Below are 17,689 nucleotides of genomic sequence, written 5' to 3' on the forward strand. Positions count from 1 at the left end.
GTTAGTTAAAACTGTACTTTGATGGAAAATGCACAACTCTTGTTAAAACCTGAAATCCATCAGGAAAAGTTTCACATGCAACATCTGTGCTTGTTGATGAACACATCTCTCCTCTAGTTAAAGCCAAAGTGTGGCCAAAACCCTGGCCTTATCTAGAGTGATATCCTTTAATACATTTTTGGAACAAAGCTCTTAACAACAACAATTATGAAATGCTTAAACAACTAAAGAACATAAAGGAGAATTTTGAAATGTATCATGATACAATTAACAATACTTATTACTTAAAACTTATTATCTTAAACTTATCTTATTTTACCAACTTATCTTACTTATTACCTTATTATTTTAACTTTTTTCTTATCTTAACTTTCACTTACTTAACTTAAAACTTAACTTATCTTAAAACTTATTCTCTTAACTTATTTATCTTAAAACTTATTTAGCTTAATATAAAATACATTTAAAATTTACATACAATAAAACTTTAAATTTATAAAATATAAATCTATCACTTAAACTTTATCAATCCTTATCTTAAATTCAACTTTACTTACTTAACAAATCTTAAAACCACATAGAAATCCCTTCTAATGTCAATACAATACTAAAACACAAATCAACTTGGATCCAAATACATCAACACTATAATCAAAAATCCTTTTCCATGTCATGACAATAAGTCTTTTGCTCCTGATCATGCAGCTGCTTTGCAAACATCCAATGATTTCCAGATCTCTGCTTCTGAATTCACAAAACCTGTAACTTTAATTGAATTCTTATTTTGCCTGAATGCAGCCCCTCCTAACCCCGAGGGTTACTGCCTTCCCCGGCATCCCTCCCTCTCCTGGATGAGGAGTGGAGACTTTAAAACTCTAAGAAAAGGGTAAACCCAGCATGTAGCCGAAGGATAAATGAAGAAAGGGTGTGTGCAGTGGATTCAAGGGAAACTTGGCTACCTTTTGCTGAAAGGAAAACTTGAGGGAACTGGACTGTCAATGTCAAAGTGCCGCTTGTGGGCGGGGTCAGGCTCTGCAGCACTCGCTCTGAGGGGGTGGCGCCTTGGAGAAACTCTCCGCCCTGGCCACGCCTCCTCCCTGCTTGCTCTGCCTTTGCCTGCCCCGGTCCTGCCTGCGCTGGCACCACCTGCCTCGGCACTGCCTGTGCCGCCCCGGCGCTGCCCGCGTCTCGCTCTCTGTCGGGGTTTGTCCCGCCTGGAGCGATCCCACTGCTCCAGCTGCATCCCACTCGCTCTCTGCCTGCCGCAAGGCCTTCTGGGATTTGTAGTTTCTAGCTTTGCACTTGCGCCGTCCATCTTGGCTCTGTCACTGCGCATGCACCAACCGCAAGGCTTTCTGGGGTTTGTAGTTTCCAACTCTGTACTTTCTCTGCCTGTTCCGGCTCCTCACTCGCGCTCCGCGACACAGGCCCTGCTCCGCCCGCGCCGCCCCCGCAGCCCGCGCTGTCCCGACACGGGGCACTCCCCGGCCGCCCCCAGTCGCGATCGCTTTCGCGCGCACACGCCGCAGTGTTATCTCTCACCACTGACGCGATCTGGGCTTGTTTTCCCTGTTTTCCTGGTGTCTCCTCCACTCCCCCTTCCCCCCTCTCTCTGTCTGTCCCTGCGCTGAAGGGGAAAGGGCAGTGGAAAACTTTCAGGCTGTGTCTGAACGCGCTGTGTCTGAGGGGGGCTGCAAAGACTACTGGATGCACTTTGTCTCACCTCTCCCTCCCCCACTGCTGCGGCAAGTGTCCCGTGCTCACGGAACACGCCTCGAAAACAAGCATGTCCTTATCTCGGGATGGATTAGAAGTTTTGACTTTCCCGAGACGAATTTCTGGGACTGAATTCCTGAGGACTGTGGCGAACCCAGGGAAAGTTGATGACTTTTCTGTGCTAAACTCAAGGAGACCTGCTGACTCTCCTGTCTCGAGGGTTTTTTTACCTCCCTGCGGTAATCCTGAGGGTGCTGGTATCTCTCCTTTCCTATTAAAACTCAGAGGAGGCTGATGGCTCTCCCCTTCCCCACCTCCTGTAAGAGGTGTATGAGACCCGTCTGCTGATAACAGACGACAGGACCTGCCTGGCTGCCGGCCAGCAAAAGAACCCGCTGCTCGCTGCTGGCCACAGACAAACCCGGTGCTGGCTGCAGGCCAGCTGGTAAAGTGTTTCTTCCTCCCTCCCCGCTACACTGCTGCTGCACGGAGAAGGTTTTTCCCTTATTTTTCCCGGGAGAGGGTCTCCTCCCGTGTTCTAAATTTAACTGTTCTTACCAAAATCGAAGAATGCAGTGCAGGTGTTCTCAAATTCAGTTCGGAGGTTTCCTGATCACCGACCTGCAGATTTCAGGAGACGAGTCCTGGGCCCTTGGAACTCGTCGGTCCGAGGTGAATTTGCAATCAGCTGCCGTCTCTGGTTAGAGATTTCTTCCCCTGTCTTCTCAGCTTGTCTTCTTTCCTTCAGAGGTCTTGCTGTGTCCACTGGAAAGCACCGATTCTGCCCACACCGGTGTCCATTCGTGCCCGTTCGTGCCCATCCATGTGCCCACTCGTGTGCCCACCCAGGGACGCCAATTCTCGGGGTTTTAATTCGGTTGTTTCCTCACCCGAGATTCCAAGGCTGGCTGGTGGTTCGTGTGGGCACGAAGGGAGTGATTTTCCCTCTGGACCTCTGAAGGATTTAGGGTTTGCTGTCTGACTCTGTGTCTCTGTGTTCTGTGCTGAGCTCGGTGCTCGGTGTTTGGCGCGCGAGAATGATGAGGAGTCTCAAGGTCTTGCTTTTCTGGTTTCTCGCGTTGTTTATTAGTTCTTATCTTACAATTCTCTGTGTCCGGCCAAGATGTTCACAGCAGCCTGGACACGAGGTGACTCCCCTTCCCCTGTGTCCTGCCATGATGTCCACTGCAGCTCGGACACAAGGCGACTCCCCCCGTGATGGGAGGTCGCTACCTCTTATACAGATAACTACGTACCCATTGTTTACAATTCTATGCCAATGTCTATCACCTATACTAACACGGTCATTTCTACTTTGATCCAATCCACTGAAACTATTTTGTGCCCACGTCACTGCAGAAGATGGATGCCAAGGGAGAAGAAGAAGAACCCAGGGCACTGCCCTAAAATCACCATCTTGTCCCTTTGCATCTACATTCTAAAAATCCATAACTACAAAATCTTCTGCACAGTGATAACTACACTACTCTCAGTAACACCTTTGTGACTTGCAATTCTTCTCTGTGTTAGATGTTTTTCTCATGGACCAAAATCAAAGACTGTGTCTTCCTGGGCTCTGTGCCAGGCAAATCTCCCTGCACAGACCCCAGACCCTCTTTTTTGGGTCCCAGGCCTCTCTACCGAGGTCTGTGACTTCCCAGGGCGCCCAGAGGGATACCCTGGACTCCAACAGTTAACTAAACCAGCTCAGTTTTCTTTCCTACAGATTAAGAACCTAGGTATTTTCTTCTATCAGGTTCTTGGGCTCCTTTCTTTGCTGCAATGTATTACTCAGCCAAAGGATATCACAGGTATTATTCAAGTAATACCAAAGCTAACAATTCCTCTCCTGCTGTCCCCAAAAGGAGTGTTTCTTAAAGGTTGGCAGACAACCAGTGAAGCAAGTTTATCTTTTGTCCTTTACTCTTACTTCATATTAAAAACTATCCCAACATCTCTGTTTTCCCGTCAAACACTGGTATTACTGTTGCTTTCCTCTTACCAAAAGTGGAAGGAAAAAATTAAAAAATATGTTTTCTATTTATTTGGAAGGTATTCACTCTGTCCTTTCTTCTCTTTACTGAAGGACCCTGGTGAGATTTTTGAGGATCTGAACCAACAAAAGCTCTAACACTTATCAATTGACAAGATTCTTGTTCCACCTTTTTAAGGAGCAGGCTGACTGAGATGACCACAGGTAATAAGGCCAGCAACATCTGCTAAGAGAAAAGACTGCCCAGTTCCATCCTTAGTCAGCTCCTTCAGGGAAGACTTCTAGCAGGAACAGTAGGGCTAAAGAGGACTAAAGAATTCTACTAGAAAGGACAACTGGGAAAGAAAATTAGATTTGGGAAAATGAGTTCTAGAAATAGGCACAGGGAAAATCCAAACTGATATTCTTGGAATCACTTAATAAGGGCGTGAACTTATATCACTTAATGTACTGACCCAAGACTTGTGAATAATCATTGTTCTCATGCTAATAGGATGCATGATAATGTGTCTGCCACTTGGAGCTACCTCTTAAATGGCCCTGGAACCGGTAATAACTGCACGAATTTGTATCTGAAGCAATTTAGTTATTTTTATATTGTAGTGCTCCACAAAATATGTTTTATGCAACTAAGCAAAAGCTGTTTGGGTCTAGTCACTTATTTGGAAATCCAACCCTCTGCCTCCATCTGATGACAGTGGCTTTTATCTTCTCGGATATTTACATACCAATTACATTGCATAATTAATTGTGACATGTTGTAGGTCCTTCAATAAATGTTACACTATAGCTACTCAACTGATTTTTTATTTAGGGTTTATTCAGCATGCAACATTTCATAGACTGTAGCTCCACATGGGATTGTCATGGACTATACAAATCCTTTTTATGTAGAATACTGGAATGTTTTTCAACACCTCTGCCAGAAGCAAAACCTACCAAGTCAATTTATGAATGTGGGTGTGACAGTATCATTTGTACCCCTCATTGGATACATACACATGATATAGAGCTTAGATGCATTTTGAAACTCTGGTTTTAGGCCAGGAATGAAACATTTTATAAATCTCCATCAATATTTAGATGTCAAGAGAAAAACATGGCTTGCTGAAAAACAAAAAGCAAACAGAAAGAACTGCAGTTGATTTCCCTACTCTTTTTCCATCTCGCAGAGCTCTACACGAGCTTCAGCTAGTTTTCCTTCCAGGTCTCGCAGTCGACATTTCAGTTTGCAGGCCAAATCTTTCAGCTGTAGCTCTCCTCCATCTGGATCCTACCAGGAAATGAAGTCACACTGCTTGAATGTTCTACCTTATAGATTCTCTCAGCAAAATACTATAGCATTATGGGCAGATGTATTTCTAAATATTTCATCAACTACCATTTCTAAAGAAACTGAGAACAAAAACAATTGCACTCTCTCTGAGACATAAGAAATACTTTTCAAGCACAGCAAACAAAGACTCAGTTATATAAAGAAATAGATTCACTTATTTTATACCTCATGGTAGAAATTATGGAAGGTCTGCATATGCAGATTTACTGCCTGAGTCATCAGAACAAAGCACTTTGCAGATGTATTGCACAGTTGGTTTTTTCCAGTTAGTCAACTTCTGATTGACTACATCACCAACTCAAATAAACTTTTTGAGAATTCATGTACACAAAACAACAGAAAAAGTTATTAGAACACAGGAGACAAGTATTATCATTCCAGAAAGCACACTACTTACTATACATGCAGCTGCCTTTTACAACCCATAGAATGGCCTACTAGAACTGGAATTAAATAAGTAACTGAGCAACAGGGTTTTCTTTAAATTTTGAATGTCACGTGCAATGACAAATCTGTAATTGGTATGCCTGGTGTACTGTCATTTAATTACATTGTTATTTTGTGTTTTGGGGACGTTTTGGCAGAACCCTTCTACTGCATTATACTAGACTCTGACTCTTAAAGGATATCACTTTTTATTCATCTTATTTTAATTGTGAAAGGTTTTGACAGAGCAGGTGTAAAAATGAGAAACCAAAGAACCTGGAGACATCACTCTCAAATCTCAGGATCTTGAAGATCCTCCCCTAGCCTGAATTAGCCAACTCTCTTATTTTTTTCAAAGCAGAAAGCCACAACAGATCTGTCTTTTCTGCCAAACTGTTAGTATTACAACCCCTTCAGTAAACACCAAATACATACGAACTCCAAATATCATGGCAGCAGCACGATGGTATTACAACACACATGAACACTTCTCTTTTTTTAACACTCCAGGAAATAATATAGTGTTAAGATAATCTTAGAGGTTTTTTTCTTTAAAAAAGAAAATAAAAGGAGCTCACAAATTAATGCATAGAGTTTATGCACACCTTCAGTTTACACATGTATTTCCACAGTGTTATTTTTTCTAAAAGACATATGGCACAAATATCTCATAAACATTTTAAAAATGGCATTTTTATGATGTCTCTGCAAATGTAAATGTAAATGTAAATATCAAATCTTTACCTAGGAGAGGAAAGCAGTATAATAACACAGACTTCTTCTTATACAAAGCAAATTCCTCCACAAGCAACTAAGGATATATTTCATTAAGTAAAATCTGAGAGAGAGGCTAATATTAACAGAAAGTCATTAAAGATCTTCTGCTGGTATCAGTTCATGTAGTTCTATTCCCTTAAAATAAGTTTCTTACACACCTGACCTCCTGAAGCAGAACAGCATACTTTTGGCAGGAGACAGCTTTTTACTGCTGGACAGTCTTCTAAAAAAACACACACATTAAGAAATGGTGAGAACACTTACAGAAAGAGCCAGAGTTGGAAAAAATGCCATATGTGAAACATGTTCGTAATAAGACAAGGCACTGATTTACCTTCTTGAGATGTTTCATTGAGAATTGAGAAGAGCTGCTTTTGAATCGCAGTGTTGAGTTCTAATAATTTACAGCATTGGGTCAGATTTTCACCACTGGAAATCAACTGTAAATGAATGTGCATTTGCCGCCGTGCGCTTGCCCTGTGTGGCTAGCCCGGAGCGCACGTAGCAGTACACCTGATATTTGTGGTCCTCCACCTAGGCCAACGACCTGAGCTGCAGCCACGAAGCCGGTGATAAATGAGAGAAGGACTCTCCGGGAGCTTGGGGTCAGAGAAGTTTATTCCTGCCCGGGCACTCCAGGGAGAGCCCCGAGCAAACAAATGCACCGGCTTAAATACAACACAGAGTGGGTGTGGGGAAAGCGCAGAACAACCAATGAGCAGGAACCAGGGAGTGGCAAGGGTGAGGGGTGATCCAACCAGGAGTGACCAGGGAAAAGGCGGGAAGGGACCCAGCCAATCCCTAGGCCCAGGCCTCAGGGAGATTGGCATGGGGGGTGAGGGTGATGGACAGGGCCTGTGGCGGGAAGGACGGGCCAATCAGGGACTGTCTCCAGGGAGGGTAGGCAGAGGGTTATATAACTTAAGTGGTAAACAACAAGATGGAGTCAGGGGAACAGGGCCCAGGGAAGCCATTTTGGGTACATAAAACTGGGGTACACTAAACTGAAATGTACATAAAACACAGACAAATGTACATAAAACTTTACAAACCCCAACATCTCCCCCTTTTACTTTAACTAAAGAAAGAGCGAAAGCTCTTGACAGTCTTTAGAGAACCGTTTCTTCGTCAAAAGGCGCCGACCGGAACTCATCTAGCTGGCGAAGGGCGTCCTCCAGCTCTTGGAGTTCGATTTTCACCTGGGGGCTCTCTTCTAGGTGGTTTATTGTGGGAGAGGTGTTGTCTGAAATTAACCTTAGAAGCATCTTTTTAATGACTGCAAAAGCAACCGAAACAATAACTAAAACAAAAACAATGGTCAAACAGGTTTGAATCACGGAACCAGACCAAGAGGACGAAGGGACCCCCCATTTGTCCAGTAGGTTCCCTAGCCAGCCTCCAGTCTCTTTTTTGATCTCTCCGACCATATCTCGGATTTTAACGATGGACTTGTGTATGTCCTCCGCCCTGCTCGAGAGGTTGAAGCAACACAACCCCTCGAACTCTTCGCAAGTGTGTTGATGAAGCAGCAGGAGATAATCAATGGCCGCCCTGTTTTGCAGGGTGGCCTGCCTCGTTATTTTCTCCTCTGCAAGGAGGTCCGATAGCGCGTTAGACGTCAAATTCGCTTGTTTTGCCACCCAACACTCCAATTCGGCCAATTCCCCCATGTTTTTTGCAATTGAAACCCAGGGCAGAAAAATCGTGACGGCCGTAGCCTTGGCCCTGGACCAATGCAATATCTCCGATTCACAATCAGGGTGGAGGTTTGCCAGGCCTCTCTTTTTGATTGATGCATGCTGAGTAGAATTTTTCTTGATCCAATGAATAATTTGAGTTTTGTTGGGGGTAAACAGCCCTAACTGCCCGAGTGTACATGGGCCTCCGTACACAAGAGAGGGGATGCCGCTGTAAGCCCTATCTCCACAAATCAAAAACGTTTTCAGGGGAAGTGCAAGGGGTTGGGTGCTGGAGATTGTTGCTACGTGGGCCAGGGCAGAGCACCACCGACTGGCCCAGTAGTTATCTGATACCTGCTTGATTTCGCGATAGTGCTTTCGGACGTTGGCCGCGGGCTGGAAGGAAAAGTGGATGCAAAAGGTTGCAGGGGAAGACCCCAGGAGATCCAGCTCCTGGGGTTCTTGGGTAACGACAGGGAGGTGGGAGGTCCACTCCTTCCAGAGCGCCAAGGGATTTTTGATTAGATGGGAATCGTGGCCTATTTCCTTCCAATGATTAACCTGGATGGGCTTACGATTATAACTTGCTCTGAACCGCAAGAGTTGAGGGGGGAACTCACTCTCTACGGACGGGATCCCCACGAGGCACGATGACAGGGGATCTCCTGCTGAGGCGGAGGACAGACAGATATGGTCCTGCTTTAGAGACTTGGCCAAGGTCCTCCATACGTTTGCCTTGGGCTGGGGGACCATCCAGGTGGTCGCTGGTCCCGCGAGGCTGGCTAGGAGCATCATCCAGATGGCAATGATGATGCTTGGGGGCAATCCTCTAGCGAAGGATTGGGTGGTCTGGTCCGCGGCTTCCCTGGGGGGAGAACTAAGAACACATACTTTAAGTCAATTAAAGAGCCACTCCAGGGTTCCTGGTTCGGGATCATTGACAGAAACTGAAAAAGGGAAGGAGTCTTCCTCCTCTCCCTCGGGGGGAAACATCCAGTGGGGCAAGGTAACTGCAGCTGTAATTTCTGCCCCTCTTGCCGGATCGTCTTTCTGTTTACTGCCCTCGGTACCGGACCTCTTCCTCCTTCTCCAGGAGGCAACTGTCACTTGAGCCGGCCTGGAACCCTCCTTGGAAACCTTGGGGACATAAGGTCTCACATTGCGGGATGGAACCCACCGAAGTCCGGTGTCAGTGGAGACGCAGGCGTACCCGCGTCCCCAGGTAATTAAATCGTGAGGTCCTAATGTTCTCAAGGTTTCTGGATCCCTGACGAGGACTTTTGGCCTTTCGTGGGGCGCTAACTGTGCACTCCCACGAAAGTGCCTCGTCACTGGCGGGTTCATGGTCTCGAAGGAACAGTTTAGAAAATTGATTGTAAAGAGGGCCCGGGACAACCTGATAGATGGAGGTTCGTTTCTTAGGATGCTAGACTGCTGGCTAAGGACCCTCTTGATGTTTTGATGGGTCCTTTCCACAATTGCTTGGCCCGTTGGGGAATAAGGGATGCCAGTCTTGTGACTTATTCCCCACTGCTGTAGGAAGATACAGAACTCCCTGGACGTGTACGCTGGGCCGTTATCAGTCTTTAGAGACTTGGGGATGCCCATGAAGGAGAAAGCGTGTATCAGATGCCGAATGGCATCCGCCGATTTCTCCCCTGTGTGGGCAGAGGCGTACACGGCTCCCGAAAAGGTGTCCACCGTGACGTGCACAAACTTCTGCCTCCCGAAGGGGGCATAGTGTGTGACGTCACTTGGCCACACCTCACAACTCGACAACCCTCGGGGGTTAACCCCCGTGGCCATCGAAGGGACTGAATTTCGGTGGCAAGTGGGACAAGAGGCCACAATCGCCTTGGCCTGGTCACGGGTAAGGTGGAACTCCCGGACCAAGCCCGGGGCGTTCTGGTGATGGAGTTGGTGGCTGAGCTTTGCCTGCTCAAAGGTGTTAGGCAATGGAATCACCTCCACAGGGGCAGCAAGGGCATCTGCCCTTCTGTTTCCCTCGGCGATGACTCCTGGCAGGTCCGTGTGTGATCTGATGTGCATCACATAAAATGGCTGCTTTCGGTGGGAGATCAGTTTTACAAGTTTCGAAAGCAGCTCGAACAGGGCAAGGTTGTCCACCTCTTGCAGTATGGAGTTCTCCGCTCTGGATACTACCCCAGCTACGTATGCCGAATCTGTTACAATGTTAATAGGTTCAGAGAACCTCTCAAACGCCCTGACGACTGCGGCCAACTCAGCAACTTGAGGCGATCCCTTCACCTCCGCAACATCTGACTCCCACTGCTGAGTTTCTGGATTCCTCCAAGTCATGACTGACTTGTGAGTCCTCCCGGACGCGTCAGTGAAAACTGTCAAGGCATCGAGGGGTTTTTTACTCTGAATTGATTTTAATTCCAATTGGAATGTAGAATCCGAATTAAAAATTTTGTGGGCAGGCCGAGTTATTGAAATTTGCCCAGAGTAACTGTCCAGCGCGAATTGGAGTGACTCATTCTCCATAAGAAGGTGTTCCAACATTGCCTTTGTAATTTGGCCCGATGATAGCCTAATTGGCATGTGAATGCACTCGAAATCACAGCCGGCTAGGTCCCGAATTCGGAGCCTAGCCTTCCGGATAAGGTCAGCCATCAACTCCTGTGGCCTTGTCATCCGTTTGGACCGGTGATGGCCTAGGAAGACCCACTCGATGACGAGGAGCGGGTCGTTGCCATCACGGTCCCTCTTAGGGAGTTTCTGGATGACATTGTCCCACTGAAATATCAGTCCCTGGAGGTGGGGCAGCCTTCCGAAGATTGCGAATCGGAAGGGCAGGTCAGGTCTGCACCTGTGGGCCTGCCTGGTGGACATTACCTCCTGGACCTTTTCCAGAGCCTGTTCCGCCTCTGGGGTAAGGGACCTAGGGGAACTGAGTCCCTCTTCTCCCCCTTTCAGTAAACTGAAAAGGGGGGCCAGGTCCTCCGTAGAGAGACCCAGCCAAGGCCTCACCCAATTTAACGTCCCACACAGCTGTTGGACATCCGCCAATGTCTCAATTTTGGTTCTTATTTCCAATTGCTGCGGCACAATGGTCCGCTGACTGATGACGAGTCCCAGGTACCTCCAGGGGGGCATCTTCTGAATCTTATTTTCCTGTAACTCGAACCCTGCAGCAGCCAGTGAAGCCACTGTAAGGTCAAGCACGTGGGCCAGCAGGTCGTCGGTGGGAGCGCACACCAAGACGTCATCCATGTAATGATGAATGACGGCTTGGTGCGTGGCTGCACGCACAGGAGCGAGCAAGGAAGAGACGTACCACTGGCAAATAACTGGAGAGTTCTTCATTCCTTGGGGTAAAACCCGCCAGTGATACCTCTTCCTCGGGGCTTCTCGGTTAGTGGTAGGAACCGAGAAGGCAAATCGTGGGGCATCGTCCGGATGCAGCGGAATTTGAAAGAAACAATCTTTTATATCTATGACGGCCAATTTCCAATTTTGGGGGAGCATGGTCGGGGAAGGCATCCCTGGTTGAAGTGACCCCATATCTTCAATCACTTCATTAATTTTTCTGAGGTCGTGGAGGAGCCGCCATCTGGTCTTGTCTGATTTTTGAATGACAAAGACCGGGGAGTTCCACGGAGAGGTGGACTCCACTATGTGGCCTTTGGCCAGCTGCTCTCCCACGAGCTCGTTGAGCGCCTTTAATTTCTGTTGAGACAGTGGCCATTGCTCTACCCAGACTGGTTCGTTAGACAGCCAATTCAGCTTCAAGGTAGGGCGCTCGTCGATGGCCACTGTGTTAACCTTGGGGGGGTCTGGAAAGCCAATTGTGACCCCCCACTGCTGCATGAGGTCTCTACCCCACAGGGGTGTCTCGTAGTTCAAAACAAACGGGCGCAGTGAAGCCAATTGCCCGTTTGGCCCCTCAATTTGGACCACGTCCTTCGATTGTTTCGCCAATTGAAGCCCGCCTACACCCGAGACGTGCTTTCCCACGGATTGCAGTTCCCAATGTGACGGCCACAAACTCTCCGGTATGACCGTCACATCCGCCCCCGTGTCCCAGACCCCTTTGATGTTTGTACTGTCCCCACCCACACTGATCCTGCATGTGTCTGTTGGTTTGCTGCGCGTGATCTTCCTTACCGAAAGGATGCTCATTTCTTCATCTTCGGTGCAGCTCATCCCCGTTGTCTCATTTTCGTCCCCTATTTCCTGGCAGATGGCGAGAAGGGGTTCTGGGATGAGCTGCGCGATAACTTGGCCTTTCGGTAGGAATGTGGGTGGGTGGTCTGTGTGCAGCCACAATTCGAACCTCCTGGGGTCGGTGGTGATGACCCCGGGGGCTATGTGTATGTCAGGTGGTGTATGTTTACAGTCTCCCACCACGGCAAATTTGCATCCTATTTCGTCCCAGGAGCCCCTGTCCTTCGAGACCACGACTGTGTGCCAATCGCGATCCCGCAAGTGAAGAGGCTGCGCCAACTTGAGCCTAAAGGGCTCATACCTTGAGTCGGTCGTCAGGGTTCCCTCGGGTTCCCGGACGAAGGTCTTAGTTTCCGGCTCAGCGTCCTGGAGAGGAGCTCTTTCGGTCTCAGCAAGTTGAAGTGTCATGTCCGGTATTTCAGTCATTGTAGGTGTCTCGGTCATGCAGGGCACAACCATCCTTCTGTGGAGGGCAGAAACAGAAAGATCATTATTTTCATGAACGTCACCCTTCCCGGCAGTGTTGCCCTCCCTGTTGGTATCCGCACGCCGGGGGGCGCCGCGCTCCTCATCTAGTTTTTTGAGGAGGGATGTCCCCCCTTCCCACCTCCCCCCTTTTTCAAAAATGTTTGGAACTGTGCCCTTTGGGGGCATTGGCTAGACCAATGCCCTTTCTGGCCGCACAGAAAGCACGGGCGATTGTCCGGTGGTTTCTTAGATGTTCTTGGCGTCTTGGGCGTTTTTTGTTCTTCCTTCTGCGAGACTGCGGCGACTCGGGGACCAGACGGCCTCTTCTGTAGGGTCCGTGGTTTTCCAGCGGCGACTCTAGCACTGACGGCCTTGAGCATCTCATCTAGGGTGGGCTGCTCCCCAGGTAACTTCGGGATCCTGAGGATGGCCTCGCGACACTCCTCGTTAGCATTCTTGAATGCCATCTCCTCGAGGAGGTCTTCCCTCGCACCCACCCTATTGACCTTTTGCTCAATAGCCGCCGTCAGCCGCTCGACAAAAGCCACAAACGGTTCCGCCGGACCCTGGAAAATCTCACTATAGGATGTTAGAGGTCCCGTGGGCCGCATCTCACAGAAGGCTTGCACCGCTTTTTCCTTGATTACCGTCAGCACCCCCTCTGGTATGTTTTCTGCCTGATCGGAAGCAGATTTCCAATCACCCTCCCCCATCAGGTGTTCTAAGGTGATGGGGTCCCCACCGTTATCCGTGGCAGTTATCGGATCTCTTAACAAGCTAGGGAGTGCTCGTCCTAGCAGGTCTTTCCAAGTGCCCTGCCAGAGCTTGTACTCTGTTTTATTATTGAGGCACCGGAAGAGCTGCTTAAGATCCCAAGGGACGACCACATGCCCCGCAAGTGTTGACTCCAACATGCCCTGGAAGTACGGACTCTCTCGTCCGTACTCCTTCAGGGTTTTCATGAGATCCTTGATAGCCGCCTGCGGAAACGGTCTCCAAGTGGCTGCCCCACCCCGGCCGCGATAGGTGACAGGGGCGACCATGGGAAGACCACTTGGTTCGGGGCTTCCGGTTTCCAGGCCCTCCCCCTCTGGGCTCCAACCGTGGGAACCGGAAGGGTAGGCGTGGGAACCGGAAGAGGGGCGGGACCAGTCGGTGGGCGGTGCTGAGGGAAGGGGCGTGTTTTCTGTGGGCGGAGAGTGGGCGGAGTAGGAAGGTGGGGAAATGGGAGGAGAAAGGGGAGGAAACTCTTTGTGGGAAAGGGGAGGAGTATCTAAAAAGGGGTTGGTGTTCCTAGATGACGTCCTGAGGGTGGGGGGACGAGGGTGGGAGGGGAAAAACGAAGAGAGGGACGACGAGCGGGCAAGGCGCCCGCCGCCATTTTGTGGAGAGGGGTTCAGGGCGCCATTTTGGACACCAGGGGAATCCGGCTCTGCAAAGGAAAATCTAACACGAGGCTTAGGGGACATCTGGGGTAGGAAAGATGTCGTTACCGGCGGGGTACACCGGCTCCGAGAGTCCTGAGCCGTCTGGCCGGGACAGCCCAGGCGGGGGGATTTGCCGTCCCTCAAGGGGCCGGGGCTAGAGGACCCCTTGAGGATTCCTGGCCGGGGAGAGGGAGGACGGGCAGGGGGATTAGGACGGGAAGAACATAAACTTGTCAACGAACCCCGGGAGCTCCCTTTCTGCATTCCCTCTAAACTATTACATGCAGCTCGTAGCTGTCGAACCCAATAAAGGAATTTAAGTGCATTTTTGTCGCCCGACTTGGCCAGATTAGCAAATTTGACGAACACTGCAGCCCAAAACACGGCAGTGTCCACGGATCGGGCAACTGTCTTAGGGAAATGCAGGAAGAGAAATCTTACAAACTTATTTAAATCTCCCTTAGAAAACCTGAAATTTGTAGCAACCAACAAACTCTTAACTTTACAACGCACTTCTCTCTGTGGCGCGCTCAGCCGTGCACCCATGGCTATCCGATATCAATTGCGCCCACACCACAACCAACAAGCCTCAAAACACAAGACAACTCAAAAACCAACACCGTCCGCACTAAAAACCGGCAAGGCCACGAACCTCTGAACCGGGGCGGGATCAACGAAAGACCAAAGCCACCAAGGCCACAACACAAACAACGAAAATCACAAAACTTAACTGAAAAGCGAAGAGCCCTTGGAAACCAAAACCCGAGAAAAGCGAGAGAAAGGACCCAAAACGCGGCAGGCTCCCTCCCCACTCCCCCAGGGGCTGCGCAGCCTAGGAATCTCGGGTGTCACCCCGAGACTCCCTCCCCCTATTGCGGAAAGGACCACCTCCCCCCGGGTGGCGGTATCCCCTTTCCTTCCCACGGGTAAGCTTCCTCCCGAAACCTCCTCCCCCCTGGGAGCGAAGGGCTTTTGGGGATACTTACCCGTCCAAGGGTCTTCGGAAAAAGGCTTGAGGGTAGACCGGCCTCGAAGAAGACTCCCGGGTGCAGGGAGCTGCCTTCTTCACCCTTTCGGAGCGCTCAGCCTAAGCTGCTGCTCTACGAAAGGTGCGCAGACTGCGAAACAGCCTGGAACTGTAATCCGCAACGAACCCGATGGTTCGCTTGTCGCTTCCTGCGCCGCTGCAGGAATCAGGCGCTGACACTGAGGGGCCCCACGTTGGGCGCCACCCCTGCCGCCGTGCGCTTGCCCTGTGTGGCTAGCCCGGAGCGCACGTAGCAGTACACCTGATATTTGTGGTCCTCCACCTAGGCCAACGACCTGAGCTGCAGCCACGAAGCCGGTGATAAATGAGAGAAGGACTCTCCGGGAGCTTGGGGTCAGAGAAGTTTATTCCTGCCCGGGCACTCCAGGGAGAGCCCCGAGCAAACAAATGCACCGGCTTAAATACAACACAGAGTGGGTGTGGGGAAAGCGCAGAACAACCAATGAGCAGGAACCAGGGAGTGGCAAGGGTGAGGGGTGATCCAACCAGGAGTGACCAGGGAAAAGGCGGGAAGGGACCCAGCCAATCCCTAGGCCCAGGCCTCAGGGAGATTGGCATGGGGGGTGAGGGTGATGGACAGGGCCTGTGGCGGGAAGGACGGGCCAATCAGGGACTGTCTCCAGGGAGGGTAGGCAGAGGGTTATATAACTTAAGTGGTAAACAACAAGATGGAGTCAGGGGAACAGGGCCCAGGGAAGCCATTTTGGGTACATAAAACTGGGGTACACTAAACTGAAATGTACATAAAACACAGACAAATGTACATAAAACTTTACAAACCCCAACATGCATTACTACATCTGTGTGGGCTTTCTTACTTAAAGCTACAATCACGACGTTTTCCCCCCTGTAATTACATCTTTCCAACCTTTCCTTACTGAATGCATTAGAATACTCATTTTTTAAGGTTCACATTTTTAATAGGCAAATGAACAATGCATCAGGACTTCTATCACTCAGATAATTCACTACTTGAGAAAACATACTCCTTTTCAATTATAAAGATGCTGCAACCACAAGTATCTCTAAAAGAAGAATCATAGAAATTATGAATCTGGGTTAAAATCTTTCAACAGTTATTAAAATAATAATCTAGCAGATTGTCGGATTAAAAGAAAAAAAACAAAATCTGGTTTTCCATATTAGCTGAAATAACACATACAAGGAAAAGGCTCTTATCTTGCTTTGTCAGCAGTCACATGAAGTCTCCACGCAATTTCACCTGATTTTTAAGAGTTACAAACTGAAACATACACTACTGAAGGAGCAAAACCCAGAACTATGCCTAGGAAACAACAAAACTACATCACGTTCAGCAAATGCAGTTTTGAAAATTTTGCAATTTAAACTACACCTGCCAGAAGAATACACACTTTTTTACTTCCTTCCTTAATCTTTATCTGTAACCTGTGTATCACCTTCCACATAGATCACTCTCTAGGTCTTCAGGTTTTAATGACTCCGTATGGTTTTTACAAGCTTCCAAAAGAGCTGAAAATCCCACCCATGTGCCCATCAGCTTGTGTTTTGATTGCTGCAATATGCTTTCCTCGGGCCTTGGGGGAGCACTGTCAACCTGCTCACCTTCACAAGAACACAGCTACAAAAGTGCATTTTTCCAGCTCATTACAGCAACATAACACAGTGTTTCCATCTGCCAGCTCCTCTTTTCCTGCAACAGCAGCCTGAAACTGTTCATCTTCATTTTCCAAGACCTGAAAGACTATTCCCAACCAACTCATGATGGAGGGGTCAGCCCCCACTGCTGCTCAGCCCTCCTAAGGTCTACCTCACCATCCATTTGCAAGATTTTGAAATGCACGGCACTGTTCCTCCTCTGTGGTAGCTTTACCAGCTACTCTCAAACTCCCTAAAATTGTCCTTTGTCATGAATCCTGCAGAGAGTTACACTGGCTATGTAACTGTAACTCCTATCCAACCATAAAGTAAAAGAAAATAGCTGATTTTCCCTGGAAACGCTGCATCTCTTTCCTCACCAAGCACAGCACACAGCAGGTGGTTACAGGCTCCTGACCTGAGCACAAGCCCCATCTACATCCTGAAGGTACAGAAACCTGGGGATGCAGGAGTGAAAACTCTGTCACGATTTTCCACTGAGCAAAGTCACACCTGACAAGTTTCATGTTCCTCCGCCTCCTCTTTCCCTAATTTCACACCTTCTCTATTTCTTCCACTGTTTCACCTCCTCAGTTTCCTGTCACTCCCTGGATTCCACTACATTCCCTCTGCAGCCGAAACTCTTCCCTCAGTCCCGTTCTGACCCCTCGGGGCCGTGTGGCCTTGCAGCAGCCTCTTTCCCCTCCCAGAAGGGCTGGGGTGCTGGATAGCCCGTTCTCCGCCTCAGCACCTCTTTCCCCCCCGTTCTCCTGCCCGTTTCTGGCCCACGGCCGGTTTCTCCTGAGCACAAGCCCGCCCCGGGTCCTTTTCACCTGCCGCTCTTTTACTCCAACGCTCTCTCCTGTTTAGAGCCAGTGTGCCTCAAACCTCACTTTCAACCTCCGGCCCTTGTTTTCAGGGAGCCTCGCCATGGGCAAAGAGGCAAAAAGCCGGGGCTGGCACTCAGAGGTGTGTGAGGGGCGCCAACCGCAGGGGCGCGGGACGGGGCCC

Source organism: Zosterops lateralis (assembly GCF_965231275.1).
Source record: "Zosterops lateralis genome assembly, contig: HAP1_HAP1_SCAFFOLD_152, whole genome shotgun sequence".
Classification (NCBI taxonomy): domain Eukaryota; kingdom Metazoa; phylum Chordata; class Aves; order Passeriformes; family Zosteropidae; genus Zosterops; species Zosterops lateralis.